At 32.5% G+C, this 19,787-nt stretch overlaps 1 protein-coding gene and 1 pseudogene across 2 annotated transcripts in view; both read left to right on the forward strand.

The window, feature by feature from the left end:
- SEMA3C (semaphorin 3C) overlaps positions 1-19,787 on the forward strand; it is a 159,237-nt gene that overhangs the window by 18,621 nt on the left and 120,829 nt on the right. The window lies entirely within an intron of this gene.
- LOC120592058 (uncharacterized) lies at positions 15,851-15,969 on the forward strand (annotated as a pseudogene).

Below are 19,787 nucleotides of genomic sequence, written 5' to 3' on the forward strand. Positions count from 1 at the left end.
ATGATGTATGCTACATAGTAGATGCTTAATAAATACCTGAAAATAAAAGAATGAATTATATCTGCATTAGCAATTTTAGAGGACTAGAGGGGAATAGAAGTAGGTTAGAAAGCACAAAAATAATGCATCGAACCCTGTCCAGCTTGATGTTAAAGGGTCATAAGCTGCCAATAATTCAGAGTCCTTTTAAAATACGCTTTTAACCTTCTTTATAGCAAATTATCTTGGTTTAGGTCTCTGTTGTTTGTATTGTGATCCTACTATTGTCAGGTAGGTAGGAAAGTCATGGGCTAATGGCTTTCATTAGCTTATGAAACATATCTACATACTTACAATGGAAGAATTTCTGGAGAAAAACACTATGGGTTGAGTTTATGGGGTAGAAATAAACTAAGCAATATTATGGGCAGCTACATAATAAACAGAACACAACTTGAGTACTTTGGGCCTTTGAAAATATCAGTATTATCTGTAAAAGATAGGCATGTTTGTGCAAATTAAAATAACACGAATTAAAAACTTCACTTGGTCATTGTCTAGAGCTTTATGATTTATGTTTCAGTGTACCAATATGATGCCTTTCATTCGAGAAAAGAAGGAAAAAATTTGTTTTTATGGAATGTATAAGTTTAATGTACAGCATGCCTAATACCAAAAAATGTACAACATGCCTAATACCAAAAAATTCAAAAAAACATATTTCGCTCATTGGAAGCAGATTAAAAAGAGGAGGATAATTGGATAGCTATCATACTAAATGAAACAGCAAATGATGTTCTAGGACATTGTGTGCTTTTAGGATTTTAGTCAGATCAAATTAAGATATTATTGTTTCTGGACTTCCACCTATAACTTTATTGATTATCTTTAATTGAAGGATATATATATATATCTATATATGTATTTCTATAGAGATATATATATTTATATATAATCATTTCTTTTAGATTTAGTGTGCTCCTATTATTTAGGATTTGGTAGCAAGTCTTGCAAAATTTATAGACTAAGTGAAGTGAATGAGGAACTGACAAGTAAGAATTAAATGCTTAAAATATTTTCAGGAGTAAAATACCAATATCTGGCTAAGTAGACTATAGAAATACAACTCCCTGTGTGTCAAAATACAAATTTCACAACTGCAGTTCTCTGAATGGTGTGAAAAAAAAAATGCTGTGCTGAATTAAATTACCTTTGTAAAATACTAAAATAAGCAACATTAGTAAATTGTAGGGTCATGGGTCAAAGGTAGTTTTTATTTTTCATGGAATATTTCACTTATGTGTTTTAAAGTATTGTTAATAAAACCCAAATTATCATTTAATTCTAACTTGACAACTGGAAAAAATTGCTTGGCTTTCTAATGATATTTAGGTTCCTAATTCATTTCTAGAGTTCATCTACCAAAATGAAGTGCAGTAATTCCTTGTACCACCCACTTCGTTTGGCAAAACTGTGATGTATTTTCTCCCTACAGTCACACCAGAACTGTTTAGTGCAATGTACAAAACGAAGTGTTATAGTGCAGTGTTTCCCGATTTACTGTTAAGCCAGGCAGGCCATATATCTAACATCTTCTTTTCTAAGGAACACACACTGAAGTACAAATGACACATTGTTCATACTTCATTCTTATCCCTGTGTTATCTCAGTAGTAATGAGGAAAAAGGTAATGGAGTATTTATATTGCAGTACAATAAACTAGCAATGAAAGGACTATTTTTTATAAATTTATTTGTTATACGAGGGACTTTCTTTATGTAATTTTAACGAATGGTTTATAGGACAGTAGTGAATAAGCCCCCCTAACTATTATCTTTCCTTGATTTAAACCTAAATGGAATCAATTGACTGTTTTACACAACCTCCACTAAGGCAAATGCATAAAGCCTAAGTCAGGCACAGGAGCAAATTGCCTGGGTTTGAAATCTTGCTCTACCACTATGAGCTTTATAACTCATGGCAATTTCCTCAACCTCCTAAATTTTATTTAGTAAGCTATAAAGTAAGGTTAAATCAATTCCTACTTGTTAATATCATTGTGAATATTAAATGAGGTAACATATGTAGAACACTTAGCAAGACATGACACAGTAAAAACATACTAAATGTTAAGTATTATTGTTATTGTGTATAAAGTGAGGAAATTAAAAGGTGACTAGGATATATTCCATGCTCTTAAGCAATGTATTGCCTAGTTATATTAAGAAACATTATTCTAAATGTGATCTCAAGCCAAGAAAAGGATGTCCTTGACTCCCATAATATTTAAAAACTAATTAACTAACATTTAAGAGTCAGGAGATGTCAGTCGATGATGTAATTTCTCATTTTTTTTCGAAACTCAGAAGATCTAGGAAGGACATTGGGGGACTGTGCAGGGCTGTCTCCTTCTAGCATGGTTTCCTTTACTCATCTATGTTACCTGTCTGAACCTCACCAACATAGAGTTTTCTGCTCTTGGTCTAGATTGGGGCACAATGACCAACAAATAATTTCTAGATAAAGCAATAGGTCTTGTAAGAATGCTGTCTCCATGGTGGTATTGGAGCATAAGAGAGAAAAATAGAATTCCTTCTTTCAAGGAAATTATAATTAGAGAAAAATAAGTAAAAATCATAACACAAGGTTTGTATCATATCTTCCTAAAAATGTATATATCATATTCATGATGCTCAAATCAAACAAAATAATACATTTACTTTTGTCTTCATTTAGGAAGATATTTGTTATGAAAGAATAAGTTGAGAAAGTTGGGCATGTTAGAACGTTTATTCTACATTGTTGAGGGGAATCAACAATAGCACAACTTCTTTTTCATAAATATACAGATGCATGTGCATGTGTTGTAATTGTTTGACATATGTCTTTATTTTTGTTTCCATTTTATTCTTATACATGGAGCTCAGTACTAAATAATTTGGGAAATTATTTAGAAAAAATAAATCTTTTGTAAATAGTCAACATATACTGTGTCTAAATTCTCTCTTGTTATTCTTTAATGATAATTGGCCAGAGTTTTAACAAGACATGTCAAGCTGTAAGTACAAAGAAAAGATATAATTTGCAAGTTCATGAAGAGTTTAGAAAGTTTCATTATGTATTTATTACAATAAACGTATGGTCCATTCTTCTGTACTATCTAACTATACTATCAGTTCATAAATGTACTGAATAACAAACTAAAAGTTATTAATCTAAAACAAAGTAGCACAGTACCTTTAATCTTAAAACTGTAAATGCGACCTTTTTAACCTTCTTAGCCTGAATTTCTATTCAGTTCTTTGTTTCCTCCAGTATCAAATCTTGCAACCAATTAAACAGCTTCAAACAGTTTTCTCTCAGCTAGTTATCATTCTGCTCTTCAATTTTCATGATTCTCATTTTTTTCCTTTTCTTCATCTCTGAGCACTCTCTTTTATCTGTGTGCCCTGTCATGTATACCTTTTCTTGTTTTCACTTATCCTTTTTCACCTTTCTTCTCTGGTGTTCAGGAAGAGAGGCTGGAATTGACCTGGGCATATAGGCAAGTTTGAAAACTCTGTCCTAAAGCTTACTGAAGTAGCCCTTTTACTTTTAAATACTTCTTATAGTCCCCACCCCCACAAAAGGAGACATTACCTCCCTTTGGAGATCTACTTATCTCACAAGGAACAAAGGAAAAGAATGTTGACTTTTTAATGGATCTTTTGTTGTTTTATATTTTTATGTTTTGATGGAAATTCTTAAATTTAATATTTATATTCACTGTCCCACAACCCAGGAAACAATTTTGTCTGGCTGTTGTTCATTTTAGATCTTCATTTTTCTAATACTTACTAAAAGGGAGACTAGTGGGAGAAGAAGTGAGTAGAATTAGTAACTTCCAGAGTGTGTATGCCAGCGGATTGGTCAGGCCCATGCTGGCTGCTGGGCAGTTCTGCCATGCTGCCTAAGGGTCTGTGTGCCTCTGAGCATGTCTCACCCTATCTCTCTCTGAGGGTAATGCTCCACAAGCTTCGCCACCCTGCCACACACGCGCTCATCAGGTTTTCTTTACTGAGAGGTTGATTCCAGAAGAAGCAGAATACAAAAAAGTTAGCACAGAAGGAAGAGGAACTAAGACGTAGACGAGCTGGGTCACAGGATGGCAAGACTAGACTAAGGGTCAACAAATAACCCTGTGACAGCGAGTTCTGAAAAACGACCACTGTGGTTGATGAGATCCATTCAACTGTGAGAGCTACTAGTGTAGTCCACCTGGGCTTCCAGTTCACTATTAGTCTGGTTCAGGTGGCTGCCAAGATGACCATTTTGTTTTCCTTTCTAGCCTATCTTCTTTCTTTTCTTTTAAATTGTAAGCCCTTTTACAAAAGGTAACTTGAGCCATACCTGTTTTTGATATTAGATATATGACTGAGGCCTAGTTAAATAACAACATCTGGGGATAGTGAAATGAGAAAGAATTCCCATAGTTGAAGTGACTAAAGGAAAGATGAGAGATTTTACCATTACCTTGATTTGATGCAAATGATGATACCAGTGGGTACCTAAGTAATCACTTTATGATCCTGGTTTTATTGAGTTTTGAAGCATTTTCAAGTTCTCTACAATTGCATTATTATTATAAATTTTGAAAGACGAATCTAATATTTGTAGTTGTAGGACTATTCTAAAGACAGTGATCTATTTAAGCAAATTGAAAATTAAAGCAATTTAAAAATCATATTGTAATGTGAATGATAATATTGTGGTTATGCTAAAAATAGTGTAGGGCTACTGACTATGATTAATATGAAAAGTAAACATAAATCTTATATTCACATTACTGTATCTCTCTATTTTTCTTTTTATTTCATAGCATTTAAGGAAGTATTATGAAAATCATTAATTACAAAGTGACTACAAACTTCATTCATATACTAATATCATAGGCCTAAAGATCAGTCAATGTTATGAATGGATTATAGAAAAAAACTTTTAAAATGAGAGAAATTAACATATTTAATTTCTGTAGGTTAAACTTATTCTTAGCCCTGAATCGAATCATCACCTTGATTTTTCCAGATCACAACCATAATTTAGAAAATGAGATAGCAGTTTGGTGATTTAACAAGAAATTTTTTGAGACATTCTCCTCTGTGTGTTTTTAAAGTCCAGAATCGTTTCTAAGATTTCTATAGATTTCATATATTACTGAGACCCTTTTATGTTTAAACTAAATAATCTCTATAATTTTCTAATCATTCTGTGCTAATTTGTAGTTTGACATACATATTAGGAATTTGAATTTGAATTTCTGCCGATTTTTATTTAACATCTTTATGAAAGTTTGCCACTTTGTTAAGCATGGTCAGGAAATAGATTTTAAAAATTAAAAGATCACTGTTTCTGAACATTGGATGTAGGGAACACTGCTCTGCATTGTCATTTTACATAGAGAAAACTAATGAGGCTAGTAAGAAATGTTATCTGTTTTATTAGAATTTTTTAAACAAGCAAAACAGCTGGAAAAACAAAGTTAGTCGGCTGGCTTCCATTTTCCATTGCTTTTTGCCCTTTAAATTCAGATTTCTTCTTGTTCATGACCACATGTTCACCACACACAGACTCCTTGGCTTGTAACTTTAAGCCACATGGAGATTAAATACCATTACTAAAGACTAGTTTAGTAAAAGTTTAACTAAAATAAGTGGCACTTTCAAAGAGAATGTGGATTTATGGAAGATGTGTGTGTGTGTGTGTGTGTGTGTGTGTGCGCGCGTGCGTGCACATGTGTGTGTGTGTTGGGATAAATCAGTAAGGAAGAAATTAGGCTGTGGTGGTTGGGTTGGATGTCATTAGTGATTGAGTCATGCTTTATGTTGCACTCCTATTTCTTACAGCGTAATTTCAGTAAAATGCTAAGTGGCATCCTGGTGACCAGAAAGAATATGTATCCCATTTCTATATTTAGAATCAGAATTTTATTGCTGAAAGAAAAATTAGACATCATTTAATCTGGCCTTTTTGTATTGTAGCCGAGGCCCAAAGACGTTAAGCATCTTGGCTATGAGACAGAGTAACTGGAGCCTGGGCATACTTGACACCTGTCCACAACATTTCCACATCATTATCACTCTTTTTTCTACCTGTCCACTAAGGAGTGTATGGAGAAATTGGAAATGCAGTTTGAAGGACAATAGGAGAGAGGATAAGAGTGGATCCAGTCAGGCTTTAAAGAGACATAATCTTAAAAGGTAAATTGAGGTGTGAATTGGGAGAGTTTTGCGACAACAAACAACAATTAGTTGATTTTTAAAAACGCCTACTGTTCGCAGTTAGTTTCCGAAAGGAGAAGAAAAGAGCATTTATAGTCATATGCCTCCAAAAAGCCATTAAATGCTAATTAGCTGGGATCAGAGAGGGTCCAAATCCCTCTATTTTGGAGGCATGCTCTTTAGGAAAATATGTGAATTTTGTTTTAAAGAAAAAAAATCTGTTGGTAGAAGCATGCATCCATGACTTCTGGATTTCTGAAAAATTCTCATAATCATTGTGAGAAAAATTTTTGGAAGATTTAATTCTAATAAACATTCTACTGAAATGACAATGTGAAATAACTGCACAACACATGAAGAACCGCTTATATTCTGCTTTATTTGGGAGACATGAGTTTTATCTTTAAATTGCACAATGCAAGTCTAATTTATGCTTTTTTATATACTTTACCAATAGCGGCCACTACATTTAAATAAGAAAAATAGTATATTCTAATACAATCTCTTACGCAGCTGCCAAAATTAAAATTGTAATTCACAATATTAAGGAACTAATCTGAAGTATTTGTGTTGTCTACCAAGGGAAGAATTATTTCATGGTTGTACTATAAAGTGGATATTTATTTTATAAAAATGGCAAACATAGGTTATCTTTGGGATGTAGGGTTAGTTTTCTCAGCAATCATGTGTGAGAAAAGTTAAAACTCAGTGAATTATAGCAATAGTATTAAAAGTAGAGAAATGTCTTCAGTTACCGTTCTGCCATGATACAGTATAAAATTCTTGTAACTTTTTAAGGTTTTGTTTACATTTTTAAAATGTTTGACTGTTTGATAATAGCTGAAAGATAATTTGTTAATTTTTTTGATGAGGTAGTCTTTCTTTTGTTTTCAGGAATTGATATACCTTGGAAATCTATTTAATATATTTCCCTAAGTTATTCATATAATCCCAGCTCTGGTGTCTACAAAACATAGGGTGAAAATGAACACAAAATACACAATGGTACATATCAATATGATACCCGCCTCCCTCAGCCTTTCAACATATTTTCTAGTTAAAAAAATTCTGATTGAGAACCTACCATGTTTAAGACATATTTTCTGTATTATGCAGAATATCGGTAAATGACTTTGCTTACCAGGAATTTAAGATCACATAAGGAGATAACAAGAATAATAAACTTAACAATGGATAGTGTTAATGATTAATGTTACAGGCTATAAAGGTAAGGAAAAAATGAAAGAGGGGATGTTAATCTGAATTTTACCTGAAGAGTACAGTCTAAGAACATACAGCCAAGAAAGAAGGTAGAGAGTGTATCTGTGATAAAGCAGTGATATCAGCTTTCCAACTTGTAATGTTTGAGTCTAAGACATCATGTGATGGATTTGAACAATGTTGATTACAGAGATTAGGATGAAATGGGACTGGAAAAACTAACCTGCCTAATGTGTTGTCCAAATGATGAGGCAAGTTGCCATGGCAAGGCAGTTTGTTGGAGTTCAAGTTTTCATGAGGTTGAAGTACAACTTTAGGCTGTCTAGTGCAGCACCATTTCCACCTTCCATTCTTTTCTGAAGAATAGGAAAATACTCTAAGAATAGTCAATGCCCTATATTCCTTTAGAATAAAATCACAAGAAACGTAATCATTTATTGTTAAAGCAATGAAAAATAGAGGGAAAAAATCATAAAATAACTGCATAGTCTAAACTGTAACAGAGGAGTCAGTTATTCAGAGTGGGAGTTTAGTTAGAAACTTGAATAGATGGAGAGCAAAGTACGTACCCTCGAATCTTTAGAAATGCCTTTTTAGATGCATGTTAGATAACATGTTTTTGAAGAATCTGTATTTGTGAAAAATGATCTAGTGGCCTGTATTCTTAACTGAAAAAAATATTGGAGTATCTGTTGTGTCTCTTAGGTGTAGGAAACTCTGTCTTGTTCTTTTTTTTTCCCTTGGTTTAAAAGCTTTTTAGCATATCATTTTCCTACAATGTCTAGGACCGACTTCTGTCTCCCTTTTTACAATGTACACACTCAATCACAGTTAAGAAGCAGAGAATCTACAATAAGAAGTAGAGAATCATATGAAAAGAAGAAAATATCACGACTGTTTTTGGAATATCGTTTATGTATTCCTAAGAAAATAATCTACATAACTCTGCAGGATATAGATGACTTTAGTACTCGAATAATAAAAAAGACACACATTAACTATTAAGATGCAGAATCATCTCTCTAAATACATTTCATTAATCTGTACTCTCTCATAAAATCATTGATAAGTACTCAACTTTTAGCTATGAAAGACTACAGAGAACTGAAAGATAAATTAAATGTCCAAGTGATCTTAATCAATTTGTGAAGCAGTAGCTTGCTGTCTCCTATAAAGAGACTATCTACAGAAGTCAATGATTTTGTATGTGATCCTAAGATTCTACCATTATGTAAAGAGTGATTGCAACATTGTTTCTAAATGAAGCAGCCTATAACTAATGAGAATAAGTAGAGGAATATATATTTTTTAAGACATTAATTATTTTCAGATTTATGGGGAGTGTGTTATCCTAAGCGTATGGTAGGTACTTCTAGAAGAATCAGAGGAAAAAAATAAGTTTTCCTAGTTGATCATTCTAGTTTGAATTTCACAATTTTTAATGCTTTTTATATTCAAGAGTAAATGTCACAGTAATACCATTTTCTAGTTAGCATGGGGAAATAATCTTTCTTAGGGAAAGTATAATAGTTTAATTATCTGGAGAATGTATTTTAGTTAAGAGTGTGAAATTACTAGTCCTCGTAGTTTTACTTTTTTTCTAGTTTGATTTTGACTATTATATTTAGCAGAAAAGGTAAAATATTTTCCCTAGGACTCAAGAAAATAATTTGCTTATTTTTGTTTGTTCATTAAAGAAATTTGGTATTTCCCTTTGAAATATTTTTATCAATTGATTTCTCTCATATATTAAAATGATAAATCCTTTAAAACAAAAAAAGTGTGAAACAGAACCGTATTTATGTCTTCTTGTTTTTCATTACTTTTTTGTTCTTTTCCTCATTCCCATTCCTCTGTATAAATTCCCAATTATTTGAAGATTTTTGGTGTGTGTGTAATTGATAGTATCCATTTATCAAAATTTAGAGAGACTAGAGAAGATAAACTGGCCCTATAGGCTATTGCTACTACAGAAACAGTAGAGATATCATGGAAAAGTGAGGTTAAGGAGGAAGAGTGGTTGGACTCTCTCTGCAACAGATTGTGCACAATGAGGAGGGACACATATCAGGAGTTTGGGCTCAAAAAAGGTTGCAGAGGAAAGATGGCAGAAGGGCTTCAGTGGCTGATGAGATCCCTTTTGCCTCATTCATTGACCATCTGTAAATTAGCTAAGCATCACAAAATGCTGAGTGTGTCCAAAATATTTTTAGAAACCAGCAGAAGGGTGGACCATTCAAGGCCCTATGTCATATGAGGCAGAAGGATGCAGACTGCTCTTAACTGAGAGATGAAACAGAGAAAAGCACAAGGGAGTTAGACATGGAATTCCTGGGAGACTTTTAATTATATCAAGCCCTTCGTTTAAGGAGGCATCAGGTAACATACAGATTACATGTGCTTCCCAAAGATAATACCATAAAGGTCATAAAATAATAGCATTGTTATGAATTAATGCACCTATTTGACACATAGAACATTTGAGTATTGTTTTTCATGTTGAAGAAAGTGAAAATATGTTAATAATATCATGTGGTCTAAAACAGTATTTAAAGAAAGGAAAACTTGCCAGAATCTGAACTTTCTCTTTAGAGATGTTTCTCTGACACTGAGCTCTTCGTTCTTCTTCGGTATTTTTGAAACTCTATGAACTATATAGCTCATTATGTGCCAGTCTAGCTGGGGAAAGCTCAGTCACCACTGAACATGTGTATTACAGCCAGATTTAAAAATCAGAAAGTATATATAATAAAATAACTAGGCCAAACCTCAAGTAAGGCAACTTCTGTCATTTTTGAGCCTTCAAATTTGTTTTTTTAGAAGCGGTTTCCAAAGTTTACTTTACCAAGTGCCCTTTCGAGATTTTATTTTCTATACTCACTTTCACTTTTCTTTATATGCCTTTAACCTTGTCTTCATCTTTTCATTGAGCTTCATGATCTGTAGAAAGGGTACTGCAAGGAAAGGGAGAGACATCTTCAGATGCTTGGAAGACCCTCAGCTTTCTTCCGGAAATATTTTCCATATCGGCTGCTGAAGATATACAAATAAAAGCAAGCTTTCTTTTCTCTTGCCCTTGATTGAGCCATGGTAAAATTTTATCCAAAAGTGACAGCAACAAATGTTAGATATTTATGTATTCAAAATGTGATAGATTCAATTGAACAAGTGCCCAGATTGTCAGACAACAGACTTTTTAGCTACAATGTCAGTGCCTTCAATATGTTGGACTTCTGAAAACAAATGTTTTTCTCTTAACACACATCTAATCTGATTCACTTCTGCACATTTTAATTAGTTTTTCCAATTAAGAGAACAATAGACTACATATAAGAAAGGCAAACATCTAAAAACTGAATAATATGGCTGCTAAATTTGCTTAAAGCTGCAAAAAGTATAATTTGAATGATTTTTTGCCCACTCCCATTCCATCTGCTTGACCTGAGTGAATTAGTTCATTATGATTATGTTATTAAAAATTGTAATAGATGAAGAAAAAAGATTTATATTGTTAGGTATAATTTAGGGGAGTGCTACAAATGAATCCTTTTTTCTTTTTGCAATATATGAGGTGTCATCATTTCTAGCATCATATTTATGTTTAAATAACTACATCTCTGCCTTTAAAACATGGCATTCTATTTAGAAATGTATACAATTACTTTGATTTCCATTTATATTACCTAAAATAACATATATTTTTACTAATAATGTGTAAGAAATTTGTAACCATACTTCTTTGAGAAGACTATATTTTAAAGGTTAAACTAAATTATAATTTAGAACCTATGTAACAGGTATCTTAAGTCCACCACAGGGATGTGTGGTAATACAAGAAAGAGGAAAATGAAACTGTCTATGTTAAAAAGAAATGATGAATAATAATTAGTTGCAGATTTATTCATAACATAAAAAGTTGATTCTATATAGGTATACATGATTAGGAATAATGTAACGTAGTTCTAGTTTTAATTTTACTAGTGCCTATTTCTTTAAACTTCGCAATCTTTCTTTCTGTCATATCTAAATGAAAATTAAAATAAATACCATTTGTCAAAAAGAGTATTGTGAGATCAAATGAAAAAAGACACTTATTTTTGTAATATAAAATTCAAAACATATTGCAAATATAAGTTCAAATCAAAATGAGTTTTAGCATTAAACTATGAGACAAAATACTGCATACTTTATCTCTTTAATTATACAAAAATTTCTTTAATGTGGTTATCAATATTTTACATGTGTATTATATCTAAGCATAATCAGAACCAATTCAAAGATTCTCATACTTTTGAGACACGAAACAGAAGTAATGGCATAGACAAAATTTCCGACATTTAAGAATGATACCAGATCTTCCTCATCTTTTTTAATTGCAATATAGCTGTCCAATGTATATCTCCTTCCTTTCAGATGTCTCTACTACATTAGTATTGTGAACTTAGTGTACATATCAATAATCTCGTATCAACTACAAAATTCTTCCTTTTAAAATGTTCTACTGCATTCATCTCTGGAACCGTTTCTGACTTTTTAAGTTTAAATGAGGGAAATGCCAGGAGACATCTTTCTAAAATATTTTTTTTTATTTCACAATGTATAAATTTGTTAATATTTAAAACATGTAGAGCATTCTTCAGGCAAATAGCATTAATCTATATAACTGTCTTCTGAACAACATTTTTTATATAGACTATTTACTATTGATAAACTAAAATCAAAGTTTTTCTCATTGAGATGTCTAAAATAACATTAAAAGCCTCCATATTAGACTACATTAAACATGTAAATATTCCTTTAGAGATATGGATATATTTGAAGTCTTTGAAAGTTTTTTTTCCATGATATGCAATTGTTAGTAGGTATTCAGTCTCAATTACTCTTTTTACTTAGGGTACACAGTACTTTCAATTTACGTAATAAGTCTATGTTATAATTAACTCTAAGAAATGTAAAAACTGTAACCAGTATAACCAAAAATAACTGGTTTGACAGATTGAAGGTAATATTCTTTCATCTTTGCCTTGAGGCTAATGTACTGTTTAATACTGTAATTTGTTAGACATTCTACTAATGCTTTGATTTGGGGATATGATTCGTCCATCTAATCTTGGTTTAGGGAGTTGAATCATCAATTTAATCTTTCTGCTTTATTCTAAATTCAGTATATTTACAAAGATAGAATCATAGCGAGAGGCATTCAAAAAACTCAGCTATAAAGTTTCCATGTGTTACTTTTTTCTATTTGTTGACTTTTGTTTCCTCATACTATCTGTTATACCAAATTGAAATAATCGTTTTGGATACTATCTAAAAAATTGTAAGCTTAGTCTGTTTAGATATTTGGTAACTCTGTCCATTTAAAACTTCATGAACATTTGAAATAAAGATTTCATGTGAGAAAATTTTAATTTACTGATGTATCATGCCTTAAATTTTAGATCTGTTCTATAAAATCACATAGCTACGTTAAAATACAAGTCTTTTCATGGGATATATTAATTTAATCTGCATATGTAAGCAAGCACTGAGAGACTGAAAATACATGCCATAGTTTAATTAACATTACCTAGCAGTGATTTCACAGATGCGCGCGCTCGCGTGCACACACACACACACACACACACACAAACATGCACACACACACTTAAAGATCTTAGTGTCTGTTGTGGATGAGAGAAAAAGTTATCAATATTTGTTACCTGGGAATATTCTAATTCTTTTTTCATTGAGATGTAAATAGTCCTTAAGAAGTTTAATATCCAACTACATACACACTCAGCTGAGCCTTTTTCATAAATGCGTGGACATATGAATACATGCTGCATATACAATAAAAGTTTATTACACAAATGCCAGCTGAGAAGCACTTTATCAGATATTATAAATAAACTCACAAAAGTAAAAAAAAATAGTTTTGATATGTGTAAAGCTATAATTAATTAATTTGATAATTGGTCTTTACTATTAGATGGGATCTTCAACAGGTGATGCATTCACTAGTGATTAACTATCTTGAATTAGTTTGAATAGATAATGTGAGTATGCTCTAGACTCAGTAGAATCTTACAAAAAACACAGCTGCTCTAACATCTCAAGGGGGACCACTGAAACTAAAAAATCAATATATCATCAGCAGGTTTGTTGTAATAGATGCTTAGCACAGCAGGTTTGTATAAACTAATAGCTCACTAGGCAATGACAAGACATTTAGATTAAAGGACTTCACAGGCAGAATCATTGGGGCAGCAAGGCATTCAAATATATAAATGCGGTATGTTTTGGCGGGGAGTGTCGGCCACAGTTCAAAGGTACCTATGCTGGGATATAGTATTGATAACAGATTTTAACAAAACAAATTTACATGAGTGTAACAATCACTTTGAATTAACTCATGTATTCAAAACTCTTATCATCAAAGAGCTGTTAAAATTTTTACTTTTAACAGTAAAACAATTTTACTTTTTATATAAATTCACAAATGTATAGGTTCTTTAAAAATGCAAAAATTCTTCTTTACACAATTGATCTAGGAATCAAAGAGAGAACAATGAAAGAACTATGTTCCAAATGTCTGCAAACAGAAAAAGAAATTATATTGCAGACATCAGATGATATTCTGCTTTAGATATAATACATCGGAGGAAATTCTGAATTGCAAAATATTAAAGCAGTTAATAGATTTAATTATAAGAATTGTCTTCTTTGTCTCATTCTAAAGAGAAATGTTATCATATAACTATAATCTTATGAAAGCTTACAACTGAAATGATTTCATAAAAAGAATGACTTTAACTCAATCGTAAAATATTTTACTCATACCTGTGGGAATCAAAAATTTCCTTAGAAGGCTTTTTTTAAGGGCATCTGATCAGTGTTTTCTTTTTTTTTTTAAATTCATACACTGGCCTTAATGTTGTTTATTCTCTTTATTCTCCAGTTCTTTACACAGTTTTCCTATATAGTCAACATGTTATTACAACCTGGTTTGTGATGTATCATCACAGTCTTATGACCTTTATGCAGAAATTTATGGTGTACATCCAAGCAGTAATAAACACATGAAGAAATTCTTCTACAGAGAAACAAAGTCTCTTCAATATTTCTGCTGAACATGTGGCTACAGTTTACATCTTGGTCCCCTTGCAACAGCTTCTATGAAAAACAATGCCACTGCTTGTATGAGTGGAATGCTTATGTTCTCACATCAACACTTTCCCCCACGGCTGCAGTTCTCTGCCTGGCTTGTCTGTTTAGATGGTTGGGAAATATTTACTGCTCATCTTCACTATAGAATTGTTCATGCAAAAGTCTACAAAACACAGGTTTCATTCATTTTTTTAACATATTGGAACATAGTTGTATTTTTTTTAAATCAGATATTCTTACTGCAAATTTCATGTTTGAAAAGTTAGTTAATAAGGCCTCAAATTTTTGTAGCAAATACATAGAGTCTAGTTATGCAGTTAAAAGTCTTCTAAGGTAGTCAAAAAAACTCTGCCTTGATTCTTTCACTAACAGCTTTATGATCTTGGACCAATCTCAATTCTCTTGTGTATAAAATGTAGAAATTCAAATGGGTTATATATCTAAAATATTTTACATACATCTTTTAAGAGAAATCAGTGAATTGAATATGTGAAAATTTGCTTATTTATATCCATATATAAAATTAGGGATAAATTTCTTTTGCTTATAATGTTTTTATGACTATAAAGTGAAAATGGGCTTACTAATAGAGTTAAAATTCTAAACTAATAAAATTCAAGTGTTCTTTTTTACTGAAATTTCTGCTCACAAAATGGCCATGACACTGACTTTAACCCTAGAGATTAGTGTATGACTCCTTGCATTTACCACAGTGTCTCACATTTATTATTGACTCTAAAAACATTTCTTATAGGAAATTGTGACTACTAAGTGAAAATGAAAAGTGAATGATGATTTTTGCAAATTATGATTAGTTGGTGGTATGAGTTAATTTTATCAACATCTTGGGTCTTTTCCTCGTGGTTTAAAGATGTGCTTTGATACTATGAAGGACTACAGAGGAGTGAATCATTGTACTTTTGAAACATGTCTTAAGGCAAATTGTGAGCCTTTTTTGTGTCCAGGGTGGGACGCACAACAAGAAGCATGCATGAGTCATAGGACAAAAACACAAAAAGTCATTCCAAAGAGAGGATGGTGACCTTAAGTCTGAGTATGCAAAATTGAATTGGGTGTGAGGGGGTCAAATATGTGGTGACAGTAAAAGATATGGCTATGGGAGGTGAACGCACAGCGTAAATATATATATGCCTTACTGTTAAAGTGTACAGCTGAAACTTATTGGATTTCATTAACCAATGTCACCATAAAAAAGTAAATTAATAAATTAATAAGGAGTTTAAGTCTACGGTCATGCCACCCTGAACAAGCCTGATCCCGTCTGATCTCAGAAGCTAAGCAGGGTCAGGCCTGGTTAGTACTTGGATGGGAGATCACCTAGGAAGACCAGGTGCTATAGGCATAAAAAATAAAAAATAAGGGATTGTAAACTGACAAGGTTCTTGCAATCTGTGGGGTCAACCAAGGGTTGCCTCGCCTAAAAAATAAAAAAAGAATTGGAGAAGTGAGTAGCCTTTCCAAAAGTTCATATAATGCGGGTAAAAACAATTTTTTTGTGTGTGCATTGTATTATACAATTACTTTTATTTTATATTCCAAGTGAGTTACCTCTGATTCAGTTTGAAACTGTCCCAGAACAGACAGAGTCCAAACACAGATCTTCCTGGGCCTACTTCTGCATTTTGTGATCTGGAAAAAAGGGGCATACTAAGGTGTGTGCTTCTGCCCTCTGAGATGTAAAACAAACCTGAATTCCATATGTCCTGTGGTGTACTAACTTGCTTAGGCCCTTTTAATTTTGGAAAGAGGCTGTAGGTTAACATTTGTTAACTTGTATATATTGTATTGATTGCTAAAAAAAGAAGTATCTAGCATATTAACAAATACTTGAGATTTGTAATTATAAATATTATAATAGTAAAACATGGAAGAAGTCATCAAAACTAATTCACCTGATGAAAGAGAATTTCTGTGTCAAGGAATGTCATGCCATGGAATTCTCATTCTTTTACTTCAGGTGTGTTTACCATCATTCCTTCCTGTTATATGAATGGGTTTAGGTAAATGTCACTTTCTGATTGGAGTCTCCTCTTCAGGACTTTTTCTTTTTTTAAAAAAAATTCATATGTGTATGTCCATTTTTATATGGAAACAGTCCAAATTAAACATTTATGTATAAAAGTTTTCCAGATAACTCTGAGTTCTATTGGACGTCTTTACTATATTAAAAGATTTGAACCAAAAAAAAAAAAAAAGGAAAAAAGAATATATCCAATTAAAACAAGGAAAGAACTCTTGAACCCAGCCATGCATACAAGAAAAATAAATTGTTTGAAGTGAGACATGAGGTAATCCTGACTCCTCGGGGGAAGCCATGCTAATCTGGCTGCTGACACGCCTGTTCTAGATGAAATGTTTCATTGACATTGGTACTTAACAAATCACCAAATGTTCAATGACTACCTACTACGAGTCAAGAGCTCTATTAAATGGCTGTTTTGTATGATTGTATTTTAGCAAATATGTAAATTATGAGGCATAGTTGGCAGGATAAAATACCAGAAAAAAAATGCATTTTCTAAAAGTCCCAGGGTGTATTGCATTTCAAGCCAATAAGATACCTTCCAGAAAATGAGGTGTGTGTTCATAGACATGATTAGCACATCTCCTTTTATAAATTGAGATTATTTGAGATTTTGAGGGGGAGCATTTTAGTGGTCTAATCCATACAGTATTGAATCAGTAGCATTTGGAGAACTAGGTGTAATAATGCTGTACTATCAGTATAATGACTAAAGTCAACTGTGATTGTAGTTTTTTTCATATGGTCACAGGGAATTTTGTACAGTATACATGACCTTTAAAATAACACAGTCACTTCTTGCTTGCCTAAATGTTTCTATATGCTATATATTTTCCTTTATTGGTATGTTTATGTTTTATTTAAATGTAATGCATTCTAAAATATTTATTCTTATATTAAAGGAACATAACCACATAAGTAGTTCATGATTATTTTCCAGTAAACAATATTTGTATCTATGATTCTCAGCAAGCTTTCTTTGTTACTACAAATTTCATGTGGCTTGACATTTTCCCTTCTCACTGCCTTTACATTAATGCACTGGCCGATTAGTTGTTTTTAGATCTCAGTAGGTTGTCTCCACAGCGGCAAAATGAATCTAATTCTCTAACCTTATTTCAATTCATTGCTAGTACTGCTGCTGCTGCTGCTGTGAAGCCAATTTTAAGTGCAGATAATGGTTTCCCTGATTACTAGGACAAACACCATATGTAGGAGGGGTTTGATTTTTCCATACTATAAAAGATAAGCTCTGGGAGAATGTGCTAACTATAGCATTCAATTTTCTAAGGAATTGCACAGGCAAAACTCCTCCAATGATGTCAAAACTTGCCTATTATTCTTGTAAGCAATAAATAAAATTCAGGATACACTCAGAGGAAATAATCTATTTCCTTGGAACCTGGTGCAGCTATGTTAGTGGTAGTTCATCACAAAGCACGTTTTAAATTTTTCCTTGATATCTTTACAGATTGTTTTTGACTATATTGAAATGACACGTGATTAGCTAAGAAACTATATGAGCAATATTTGCGTTTCCTTCAGAAGAATAATCATGTTGGTCTTCTTGTTAACTTCTTAGATAAAAGGACTGATACACTTGAGACTGTGTGGTGTGTGTATATGTGTTTCCTTTATAAATAACAAAAATTAAAAAGAAAACCACTCAAGCAAGAATTTTTATGGTGGAAGATTATTCTTTAACAGAAACAGCCCTGTACATCCTAGTGATCAAATTAACCTTAGTTGTTTATCATCGAAGGTATAATTCCATAAGAATGCTTATTATTGAATATTTACAATGCAAGGAACTTCCTTAGAAGACATGCAGATTCATTTATCACTATAGTATGATCTACTTTTAGATAAGGTTATTATTTATAACTAGAGATCATGAGTGAATATTTCAAGTGCATTTTGCACACAATACACTGAAGGACACAGAACTTTTGAAAGATTTCTATAAATTATGTAGCATGTATTTCTAGGAAAGGAACTACCATGATTTTGAAATACAGTAAATCACCACAACATTATTCAAATTTACTCATTCTTTTAACAGATACTTATTAGTTAGCACTTATTATGTGCCAGATACTTTTATAGGCACTCAGAATACATCAATGAACAGAACAAATGCTCCTACCATAGTGGCCCATACATTCTTATGGAAGGAGACAGATAAAAAAGAGAAAACATGCCATGTAAATAAATCATCAGTACTATGGAAAATAAAAAGTGGGATAATGGTGTTCTGCAGGAATGGGAGAGGGAAGGGTGAAGTATTAAACTGATAGTTAGGGTAGGTTTCTTTGAGACTGTGAGATTTGAGCAGAGACTTGAAGGAGATGAAGGATAACTGAGGGGATATCTATGGGAAGAGCATTCTAGACAGGAAAGACCCAGAGCAAAGGCCCGAAGGTGTGAGGGAGCATTCTTGGATTATCTATGAAGAAGGCAGGTGGGGCTGAAGTGGAGTGGTGAGAAATAGAATAGTAAGGGATCAAGTCCAAAAGATATTGGATTGATGAGGGGTTGGTGCAGATCTCCTTAGACAGTACTGTGATTAACCTCCTACAAAGAGAAGAACTAGACGTTCTGTAAACTGGATAGGGGAGCTTTATAAGCCTTTTGACCCAAGGTCACTCTGAATTAGATTTGACTATGTGTTCAAGCTCATTTCAAATACCAACTAACCTCTTTGTGGTTTGCCTTCTATTATTATACTCCATATTAGTGTTTTATACTATGGTTTTAGATAAAAACATTTACATATATATAAATTAAAATATATACATATATATATGTATATATATATATACATATACATATACATAGCTAAGTACCATGAATAATTTAAAAATATATGACTTGAAAGGGGTTTTCACAAAGTGTTTTATGAGTTTGGAATCTGTGCTCCTTTGCCTCTTTTTCCTTCTGTAGCATCTTAAGAGCACAATCAGGTGCCTGCAATCTTGCTGCAGCCATATTTCACTGCCTCTTGCCCTCTTGACTGAAAAGGACCAAGTGTCCCTCTTCCTAAGGCTATTTGATTCCCTGAGCTCTGGAGTTCCACATCTTTTATGAAGGAACTTTTTTCCATCACTTATTGTTTCTCTCCTGTATCTCCAGCAAAA

The sequence above is a fragment of the Pteropus medius genome, unplaced genomic scaffold (assembly GCF_902729225.1).
Source record: "Pteropus medius unplaced genomic scaffold, Ma_sr-lr_union100, whole genome shotgun sequence".
NCBI lineage: Eukaryota > Metazoa > Chordata > Mammalia > Chiroptera > Pteropodidae > Pteropus > Pteropus medius.